This window comes from Mastigoproctus giganteus, chromosome 1 (genome assembly GCF_048544385.1).
Source record: "Mastigoproctus giganteus isolate SK-2022 chromosome 1, ASM4854438v1, whole genome shotgun sequence".
Classification (NCBI taxonomy): Eukaryota; Metazoa; Arthropoda; class Arachnida; order Uropygi; family Thelyphonidae; genus Mastigoproctus; species Mastigoproctus giganteus.
Genome location: NC_143575.1, coordinates 182,523,960 through 182,532,664, shown reverse-complemented (window position 1 = coordinate 182,532,664; position 8,705 = coordinate 182,523,960). Strand labels below are relative to the sequence as shown.

Here is an 8,705-nt window from a genome sequence, read left to right as displayed (position 1 = left end):
TAAAGGTGTTTAGCATCTGTAGCCCTATTTTTACCCTACTAAGAGCTCCTCACAATCTCAGTCAATGAAACTTCAGTATTAACGATTTATTATCCGCACAAAACGTATGTCCTATTTCCAAAACGTTCCCATAGATGGCGCATGAGGGTTATTTAACATTCTATCCAGCATCCCCCATTTCAGTCTCGTGTTCCGCTACAAGCAACATGTATTGTAGCGAAGTATGGTCTGTGTAGATTCATTTAAGATTGGCAGTTTATGACGCTATCGTAAATCTGGCAATGAGTACAGAACCTCCTCACATCGAATCTTAATAGAAACGAAGCCTGACTTTTCGCATTTATTTCACAGATGGGATGTTGTATAGTCAGGTAAGCGATTTGAACTTAATTTCACTTTATTGATTAAGGAAGCTTTTTTTTTTTTTTTAATAATTTATTATTATCTTGACATTTTTATAGAGAAGTAAAGTGGAGAAACCGGGTTTTTCAGTTCCTTCAAAGAGGGAGGGCAAAAAATTGTCTGAAATATCGCTATTATATAAGATGGATATTGAGCAGATCTATGAAATTATTCTTTTATTATTATTTTATAAAAAAAAAAGCGGATAATATGATAAAATTTGACGTCATCATCAAAATTTAGGTGACCTCTTTAGGTATAAAGTTCAACATTCTTACAAATATTCGAGGAGAATACTTGATTAGTTAATCACATCAACGGTAATTAAATACTGATGAAATGTGTAAAACCCTGAGGGTCAGGACATTTTACTAACCCTACAACTAAATTTCTGCGTGCTCAGAAATTTTATTAGGACGATATAACATTTATAATTATTATTTTTTTAAATTTCCGGTTGAATTTATTCACCAAATTTGAAAGTGTGGTAAATAAACGTACTCCTTTGACCGTCTTTTAACTCAGCATTAAAAATAGGATTTCCATGCCAGAAATAGGATTTATGTTTCCGTTGTTGTTGTAGGAGGGTTTTATGAGAATCAGTGCATAAGGCCATATTGCTCCGTGTATACTGTCTGTAAATTGCGTGTGTTCTGAGGCTGATTTTCTCTTTGCTGGACGAAAAACCTGAGTTTCCGGGAGAAAAAATCGACGCTACTCTCGCCTGAGACCGACTAACTTAGCCACGTTGTGAAAAAGCCCATAAAAATTCCTCGCGTCATCGACGGGAGTCGAATTAAGGTCTTTTCCACCCGGTGTGGGCAGGACGGCGATTGTACCAACTGTGCTACCCACGAGGGCAATTTATTGATGCAGATTGGTCTGTGATTTTTATTTTTTGTTATTATTCGATTAAGCAGACTAGAAATGCGTATGCATTTTAAAATAAGTATAATTTTAGGATTCTAAACAATGTCTAAATATCTTTAGGAATCTTCTTTTGGAAATTTTATCCAGAAATCATATTTTTTAAAATTATTTATTAATTTATCATTTTTAGCTTAAAAACGCAGGAGAAGGAATTCGATGCTATTTTTAATAGTCTACAAAACTTTTGAAAACACGTTATGAATTTCAAATCAGAGCTTTATCATTCTTTTAATTTTAAAAACGAATATATTGGTTCAAGAGAAAAAAAAGAGACATTCTGCGCTTCTGCTTCCATGTAAAATCTTTTTTTTTTTTTTATCAGCAATATGATTATTAATTTAAAAGGTATCTGACTGACTTAAATTTATGATTTTTCAGCGATTTATCCTTCCTTCCTTTCTGTATTTACTGATGCGAAATTGGAGTAGTATTCTTTATAACCATTCTCTTTAACATAAATGAAATAGGTTATCGTTATGTACTCATTTGAAATTCGAATAAAGTTACAAACTGAACAGAGAAAGAGTCATTCTGATGCGTGAATACAGAAAAGAAGAGAGTAATGAAAAAGGTTCCTTAATTAGTTGTAGTGGTCCATAGAAAACCCAGTAGAAACGGTAGATAAGTTCAACAGTTACTTCTAAACAATATTTATACACGAAAGCAAGCTTGTAAAATAAGTGATGTAATTAGGATGAGATTCGTTTGTTAGAAAAGACCCTGAGGTTGATGGAGGGTAAGGCTCCAGGAGAGATTAGCATATATTCAGTTATAATTAAAACGGCTACGTAGGGCTGTATCAGACCGCTGAAAATGTTAATGAAAAAGCCATTAGACTCTGGGAAGATCTCCTTGGAATGGAGAAGTACTAATGTGTCCTCTGTCCACAGAGGTGGTCTAAAGAGGAGTTAGTCAGTTATAGATCAGGGAGTTTGACTTCTCTGGTAGGGAAGAGAAGTTCAAGGTTAAAAAACTTAGGTAAGGTTATGAAGTTCATAGGTGAGGTGATTCAGAATCATCTCGACAAGAATGGTATCGTGAATGAATCCTAGCACGGGTTCGTTAAAAGGAGGTTTTGCCAGATAAATTTAGTAAATTACTGTGACATGGTCATTGAACAGTTGGATGCAGATAACAATTTTAATATTATGCATCCGGACTTTAGTAAAGCGTTTGATATCGTTCTTCGTGGAAGACTACTATACAAACCAGAATAAGTTGGAGTTATTGGTAAGGTCTTACCGTATCGCAAAGATCCGATCTTCAGAGTGAAATAGTGTGACAATTGTGGTCCCCAGGGTTCGGTGTTGGGTCCTCTCTTATTTATAATTTTTATGATATTGGCGAAGGTATCTAAGGAAAGCTGTCAAACTTTGCTGATTGATTTGAAGGTGGGAGGGGATGGTTAACAATTCGAGTCAGGCCATATTGCTTCAAAAAGACTTGGATAGGTTGCATATATGGTCCGAAAAATGACAACATTTAATGCTTTTAAATGTAAGGTTATGCATTTTAGCCAGCAAGTTATAGATTACTGTAATCAGTTACCTACATGGGTGGTAGAGGCTGACAGTTTGGAGAAATTCAAAGGTCAGCTAGATTTTACCTACGGGAGGAGAAAAATACATAGATTGTCCATTTCCTTTTCGTTTATTATTTATTAATTATTTTTTTTATTAATGTTATTTTATTCTTCCTTTAATTTTTTTTTTTATTTTTTGGCTGGTGCAGCATAAGCCTTAGGCTTCCTCGCACCATATGGACATTACTAATACTAAAACAGAATCCTGTAGTCAAGTTTAAGCTCGGATGAAAGGGGAAACAGGTGGGTACTACGACAGAAGTGTCTTGTCTATGATTTAAAATGTAAAAGTGCCCTTCTTAGCTAACAGTAACCTCTTAATCCACACGGGAATGCAGTAAAAAAGGATTGAGATCGGGTCTAGTTGATCTCATGGGTTCATGGGTTTTCAGCCAAGAAACTCGGGTTTTCATCCCAAATATAGCATCACAGATTAATCTAACATAAAAAAAAAAAACAGACAGTATGTATTGATGTTTGATAGCATTAGTTGCTTTGGAGTACATTGTAAACGACTCGAAGTAAAATTGCAAGGAACTATTAACATCAATAAAGACGAGATTAGTAGGCTTAAAGATGTTCAGAATATGTTCATACTATCACAAATGCTTACAAATAGTCAACTGAAATGTCAATAAGGCAGTGTTCTTGAGAACTGAGCATGAGCCAGTAGTGTTCTATGAATTTTAAACAACATAAATTGGAATCCAACATACTGCTGTTGCTATATGCATTTTAGAAATTTATCTATGTCATAACAAAGGCGAAGTTGATGATTTTGAGCATATAATTGTAGGGTCAGAAGAGACCGCATTCAAATTACTATAAATGGGCATTTGGATCGTCATAGCTGCTACACATGACAAATAAAAACACGCCCGATTTTCAGAAGTATGCTAACCTTCCAAGGATTATTTTGTATATGGAACTCTTCTCTCGTGGAATAATCGAACCTTGAATTTGATTGGTGCTGTTTTTTGAGCAAAATTTTCTTTACTTTTAAAAATAATGTGGTTCCTGCAGCATTTTCTGGACACAGGTGTACCTTCAGCTGGATAAGGCACCACCACCATTCTTTTGCTCGAATGTCCATTCCTACATAATACTGAATACTTTCCCCCGTGATTGTTAATTTCGTTTATTTTATCAGTAAAATTAAGATCTGGAAGTCTCCCTACATTCTGTTGAGTTAACTGTCAACACCGTCATTTGGCTTGAAGGCATGAACGATTCCAAACCAAAAGCTAAAAAAGTCGCCATTTCTTAGTTTGATATTTGGAATTCTGTTGGAATTGAAGGATAGTTCATTCACCAACGTGTATTATGTCCGTAAATTGCATGTTTCCTCTGGTCGGTTTGCCTGTTTTGCTGGACGAAAAAACCCGAGTTTCCGAAATTCCCGAAGAAGGGGGGGGTGCTACCACAGACTTCCTTCTCAGAGACCCCATCGAGCTTGCATCGGTTCTGACCTAAGAATGGGAAATCATATCTCCAGCGCTAGTTAAATATTTTTCTGAGTATGAGCCGATCCACAACTGTATTGCTACCCAAAGGATCACGCATCTTTTCTTTTTTGGCCCCAGGTGCCAAGCTTTCCGTGGCCAAGCGATTTTGTGCGTTCCTCAAAGTATTCCTTTTAAAGAGCCTACATCAGCTAGATGCGGAGTACTCAGTGTACTGGAATCCAGCCATCGGAATATGCTGAGTACTCCGATAGCTGGACCGACCATCCACTATCAGGCTATTCGTATTGCCACTGGAGCATTTCTAGTGTCTCCTGTCCAGAGCCTCTATCTCGAAGCGAATGAGCCATCGTTATCGCTTCATTGGAAACTTGTCTCTACAGTGTGCATAGTATTCAGATCAGGCGCCACCTGAGGTTTCCCACATCTGCGCCATATGTACACTGTGAATAAATACAGAACTACTGTAAATGCCATGAAATAGTGTTGTGTATTGAATGTGAAGTATTTGGTTCGATTCTGTTGTGTGTCCTAGCATTTGGCCGCAGGACCCCTGGTGGGACCCCACGTTGCCCGCACACACCGCTAGGAGGTAGCCAGGCTGCCCATTATTCTCTGGCTTGTCTCCACTAGGGTCGTCTGAGCTTCCTGAACGGAAGCTCAGGAAGTTCAGGGACACCATAGGAGAGGAGGAGGATATATAAGACACACAGCAAGAGAGCTGCGTGTAAGTCCGACTGGCGAGTCAGGTGCCCGAGGGCTACTTAATTTTATCCAAGTTATGCTTTGTTGGCTAGTTAAGTTAGGATTAGGTGTTTGGAGTCTTCCTATTCTGCGATGGCAATAGGGTCTTCAGTCTTGTGAAGAGTGCTTGCGCAAACGTGGTAAACTCAATAGGAATAATTTTCTTCTGTGATGAATAAGTGTTCATTTCCTTGAGAGGTGTCTTGTGTACGTGTCAACAGGATGCTGCGGGGGTCCTTATAATGTTGCCAGGTATATACAAAATGGTTTCAGTCTTCTATTTCACCACCTACATAGTAAGGGTTGTGTCTATTCTATGATTCCTATGGATGTTAGTTTGTGGTCAGCTGATCTCTGTGCGGTAATGAGGTAGGTGGGATAAAGACCAGGAGGAGAGCATCAATTTGGTGACCGGAAATAAGGCATTCACATAAGGTATAAATGTTTCTACATTGTGCTTTAAAACTGAAATCTCTGCCAGAGAACCCAACGTGGACACCTGGTGAACACTCGCCAGACTGCCAATCAACCTTTTGGTATTCTTATCCAAAGAGTACTCAGAGATTTGGACATCACATTAAACAATGTTGCCCATCAGCAGGGCAACCCTCCCCACCCTGGCTTGCTTGTGTCCCAGCCTGTGACATCTCTTAACAACTGGAGAAAGCACATTACTCCATCTGCTATCTACCTGCAGCTCTTTTCAGCACACTGATCTGAGCATTCTGACTTCCTACCAGTCTACACAGATTGCTCGAAGTCAGAAGTGTCTGTGGGATGTGCCGCTGTCTTCCCAAACACCACGATATCTGAGCAGATCTCTCACGAATGCAGTGTATTCACTGCAGAGCTGCACGCAGTTGAGCTAGCCTTAGATCATATAGAAACCATCCACCACCAAAAATCTATTATATATACACCGCTTCTCACAGTTCATTGCAGGCTTTATCATCGAGGAGGTTCAATCTTCATCCTATCTTGTCCCGGATACAGTAGAAGTTACACTTCCTTTCTCACTCTGAATTTGATGTTCGCCTCTTCTGGATCTCCTGCCACATTGAGATCTTAAGAAATGATTTGGCAGACACGACAGCCAAAGCAGCGACCCTTTTTAGCTCCTGCCTTGCAATCCCCTATACAGACTACAGTCAATTAATACGAAAGAAACTAGTATCCAAATGACAACACTTGCTGCACTGGCAGGCTGAAAACAAGTTATATGAGATTAAGCCAGCAATCGAACATTGTCATTCGAATCTGCGCAGGAATCGTAAAGAGGAAGTTGTTCTTTCTCGGCTTTGCATAGGACATTGTCACTCGAAGCATTGCTATCTGCTGAGGGCAGACGATCGTCCTATGTGTAGAAATTGTGACACCATTTTAACAGTCACCATTTTAATTGAATGTTTGTGTTTTTATAATGATCGTCGTTTGTGTTTTTCCCATCTGTCTCAGCCTTATACACTCAGACAAATTTTATCGGACAATGACAAAGTGTCAGATATATTTAAGTTTTCGCAGCTTATTAATTTATATAATTTTATCTAGGATGTTTTATGCTTTATAACTGTTTTATATCATATAATCTTTTACAGCAATATATCCATTAATTATATATTTATGTTATTAAGACACATAAAACCGAATGTATCATTAAGATATCTGTTGTTATCTAATAAAACGTTTTTGATTTATTTACGTTTTCATGCTTACTTCCTAACTTTTGGGCACCGCCAGTGTATAAATGAAATGTATTTTGAAGAACTAAAGATAATTACCTGTTTCATTCGCATAGATTCCCATTTATGGCTCTGTCTTCAATGCCTGCCTTTAAATTGTTCGCTTTAGAAGGAATACAGATAATTTGACAGAATAAGTATTGTTTTTTTTAAGAATGACTTCAAAGAACTGCGCTGGTATTTATTGCAGGGGCTTCATCTATCGGAAAATCGACAGAGCATTTAGCGGAGAAGAATGCCCTACCACAGAAAAGTTATTGACTTAGAATTCTTCCCTCTAAGAATCCTTTTATTGAGGATATTGCGCTTTATTGCGGCAAATACTGAACTAACCCATAGTTTTGAATTTTTACGCTTTTTTTTCCCCTGAATAGCTTTGATATTGGAATTCGTTGATGACAAAGGCAGATAGATAGTCCAATAGTTTGATTTTACTCCTTTTGAAACAGTTTTTTTATGCCAACTAGGTTTACTTAATGCGAAAATATTCCAGCCAGGAGTTGTATGGTGCTGGGTGGTTTATTTTTGTTCTTCGGCCCTATTTACGCAAACAGAGTAATTTGTGAGAGTGAGATATCTTAATGTTGAATTAGTTTTGCGGATACCATATGAATATCACCAAGGAAATTTAATTTAACTTGTTACTCGCCCTTCAAGACGAGTGAAAAGAGTGAACAGTGGATGTTTATATTAAGGTAAATTTATAATTGAGAATAAAAACCGCTGGTTTGTTACTGATAGAGGAAGAAAAGTTACCAGCAGTTTAGATAATTATTGAGAAAAGCTTGGGGAACAACTGCTACTATATGTTATTCTACATCTGCTTTCAAAACCAGATGGATATTTCCATATAGATCTCATTCAGATTGCGTCTCAGAAGTTGCATTTGCAGTAAGCTTAAATGAAGATAAGTGTTACTGAAATCAATTCTATTGAACAAAATATCGATTCGTCCTCGAAAAAGTTTTCGTTCCTGAATTTTTACGAAGAATCAATAGCTGGGACCATCAATCTGAGCGGTAGAATCACCAGTGCATTCTAAGCATCACAATACACCACAAGCTTAGAAAACTTAACGAAATTTCATGTCTATCTCACCTTAAGTTAAGCAAGAAAAATAAAAGTGGGGTAAAAAAACCTTTACAGGGTATTAAAAGAAAAAGGCACAGAAATTTGAGGCTAAGAAAAATAAAACCACAAAAAATGCAAAGCTACCCTTACAAGATTTAGACCAAACAAAAGATACATCGATGATATTAATGCGTGAAAAGGAGAAAATATAAACCAATTTTAAAGTGTGGCTGGATAATCTTGTTAAAGTGACTCAATGGAGATTTTGTAATCGTTGGGAAATATTTTGTTAAGTAGAAGAGAGAATACAAGAGATACACTCGTAGAAGGGAAAACATAAAGCATCTCTCAGTGACTCTAATTTAAGCAATTGTTTCATGTTAATGTTCAAATTACTTCTTTGTAAAAATTTGCAGTAGAGAAAGAACATATCAATGACAGGGTAAAAAACATATCAATGTTTTATCAATGAACAGGGTAAAAGATAAATAAATTTTATTGTCTATAAATTCAACAGAATCCATTTTACAAAAAAAGTGGAACATCTTTGTCCATTTTGCCCTAACGACTACCAACTTGGACATGGGACGGGACGCAAAATATGAAGGAAAGGGCTCCTAGATTGGATACTCCTGTTTTGCGCAAATACTAAATTTATAATCATAGTACTAACTCTTAAAATTTAACAACACACATTCTAAAATATCATCGGACGTAGTCCACTTTTCAAAAACATTTTATTGAAGACACGAGTAATTATTATTTAACGAGAAA

At 37.0% G+C, this 8,705-nt stretch overlaps 1 protein-coding gene across 1 annotated transcript in view; it reads left to right on the top strand.

Moving 5' to 3' along the window:
- Positions 1-201: 201 nt before the first annotated feature.
- The window catches only part of LOC150091351 (uncharacterized), a 101,343-nt gene continuing 92,839 nt past the window's right edge, over positions 202-8,705 (top strand). The window contains exon 1 of the mRNA XM_090383368.1: positions 202-371. The gene's annotated coding sequence lies outside the window, so the exon portion shown is untranslated. The remainder of the gene's footprint in view (positions 372-8,705) is intronic.